Genomic DNA, 2,896 nt, shown 5'->3' with positions numbered 1-2,896 from the left:
AGCATTCCGGTGATAGTTACATCATCTGTCATTGTTCGAATACATTTTTCCCTTCATATTGGTGTGCTCGATTACTTTCGGCATTTCTAATTTATCATATGAACGTCAACAGGGATTGAAGCATAATATCCATTTATTTTGTATTCTGTTTTCATACTTCCATAATTATTCATTATTTGACAGACACCATAGCTGTTATATTGATACTAGCACCCCTTGTTAACAGGAAACGAGCCAATTGCCCCGACATGCGTTTATCAAATGTTTTATTAGTTTGAACATTTATCTGTGACAATAGTATCGATGTGTTAAGGATAATGAACTAGACTGATGAGATAGAGTGCATAAACGTGAATATATCAGCGATCATGTTACAGGTGAAAGTATAAACTAACAAAACATCCAATAAACGTAGTTGGTCTGAGAACACTTTTGCCTCCGAATGGTTTCCAATCTTACTGTCTCCTTAGCTTAAATTCCCCATAAGTAAATTAAGGTTGCGTTTGTCTTTCCATGGTACAGTGTTGTCGATAGAGGTTATCCCAGGCCAGTAAAAAAAAGTACACGGGCATAAATAACAGTAAAGAGAGAGATCGTAAAGAGATCGACAAGTAGAGCGAGAGAAAAAGGAAATGGAAGGAGAGGATGTAATACATGAAAGGAAAGGAGAGAGATTCATCTGTGTGTGTGTGTGTGTGTGTGTGTGTGTGTGTGTGTGTGTGTGTGTGTGTGTGTGTGTGTGTGTGTGTGTGTGTGTGTGTGTGTGTGTGTGTGTGTGTGTGTGTGTGTGTGTGTGTGTTGATATATTCATCAATTTATATTTATAGCAATGTTTATTCATTTTCATTTCTATATTTGTGTGTGTAAAGTGAGCGTATGTGTGTGAGAAAGAGAGAGAGACAGAAAGGCAGACAGACAGATAGACAGACAGACAGAGGCAGAGAGAAAGAAAAAGAAAGAAAAAAGTGAGAGAGTAAGGGAGGGGGAATGGAGAGACGGTGAGAGGATAGGGCTCCATAAATCGATACCTCTTGAACCTCTATTCCATGTCGGCTACGAGGTCACTGGTTGCCTCGTGCTGTACTGTTCGGCCTTCACGTCAACAGCGGCGCTTCAGAGAGGGCCAAGTGCAGTCGGTACACATACAGACAGTGAGAGTTTTTTTTTTTTTTTTGACAATTTTATTACGAAAATCTCAAAAGAGATTCCTCACCCCTATCTTAATAAGTCCCTATGTGGGTTCACATATCACATACAAAACATAGGTATATCAGCATGAGACACACACACACACATCTTCATGGGATCTCTCTAATCCAGTAAACAAATAAATATGGCTAGGACACGCTTACACTATCAACATTACTCTGCTGTTCACGCATTACTAGGTCAGGTTTGAGCCAGGCCAAAAGCAATTATTCATATCAAGAAGTGCGAATCTATGCATAAACAAATGATTGACTGAGTGAAATTTTGAGTGTGACATAAAAGGTGAGTTCAGAGTGATATGATTAACACTTACTCAACCAAGTATATTTGGGATAGGATATAGAAAGAAAAATCGTTACGTTAGGCAGCTAAATATTTACAATTTATATTCATTGTTTTATTTGAAATAAGTGAAATAATGAAAGATAAACAAAAGGTTTGATATTCATAACGTTTTTTGTGACAAGTGATTGTGTGTGTGTGTATGTGTGTGTGTGTGTGTGTGTGTGTGTGTGTGTGTGTGTGTGTGTGTGTGTGTGTGTGTGTGTGTGTGTGTGTGTGTGCGCGCGTGTATTAATAGTAGATAATGATGAAATACTTGAAAAATAGAATTTTCAAATTACAAAACATGGCTAAATCTCTTGAATTTCTTCTTTATAAAAAGACATGTCAAGATCCAAGTTTTTTCTGAAATAAAACAAAACGAATTCCTAGTTTTATCACCAGCCTGGATCTCAAAAAAAGACTTAGGTACAGTAACCTTTTCATCATATGACTTATAAGATACAAACGTAAAAAATATCAATCATATATATATATAAATATATATATATTTTTTTTTTTCCTTTTTTACGATATCATGATATTATTATAAATAATATGAACACCACTCACTTACCTGAGAAACATTTCAACATCCTCCTCATAGGACAGATAGCTCCATATTACTTAACTGAAACGTCTTTGATGTTTTAGCCATTGCCAGTTCCGATTTGTTGACGGATGAAACTTATAAAAAAAAAGTTTAACGAGAGCAGAATCAGGAAGGAAATTTACTTGATGCTCACGTTTCCTGAATTTTGCTGCGGAGACCCAGTGTCTAACCTGAAAAGGGATCAGTCCTTTGAAGATTTAATATGTATGTATGTGTGTGTATGTATATATATATATATATATATATATATATATATATATGTTTTTTATTTCTATTTTATCTTATTATTATATCATCAAAGTAAAAAAGGATTATAGAGTCGATTGCCATAAAACTGATTTACTTAGGATTGCCCACAGACATTTTCAATTATAGGCTCTCGTGAGAAACTTGTTGATCCTCTCATTCGGGATACAGATAGTACTGTCATTCCATAAAACATTTATGAAATCTAATGCAGAGAAACAAACAAGCAAATATATGCAGTACATTTAATGTTATCGAAGAACAGTTCTAGTGTAATGACTCGTTTGAAAGTAATCCTAGCTATACCTCAGAACAAGCAAACAAGTACTAAAGAGCAAAATGGGACAACGATTGGCACGGCAAAGTTTAAGAGCCAAAACTACAATACGGAAAATTTTCCTTACACTGATTCGGTGTGTCCTCGTCACTTCCTGAGAGTACACGTGTGAGGCTGTACACATACCGACGTGTGCCAACCAGCTGCAGTGATGTACAGGGCATTCCCCT

This window comes from Penaeus monodon, chromosome 11 (assembly GCF_015228065.2).
Source record: "Penaeus monodon isolate SGIC_2016 chromosome 11, NSTDA_Pmon_1, whole genome shotgun sequence".
Taxonomy (NCBI): Eukaryota; Metazoa; Arthropoda; class Malacostraca; order Decapoda; family Penaeidae; genus Penaeus; species Penaeus monodon.
The sequence above is the reverse complement of the archived record's forward strand: the minus strand, read 5'-3'. Positions refer to the sequence as shown.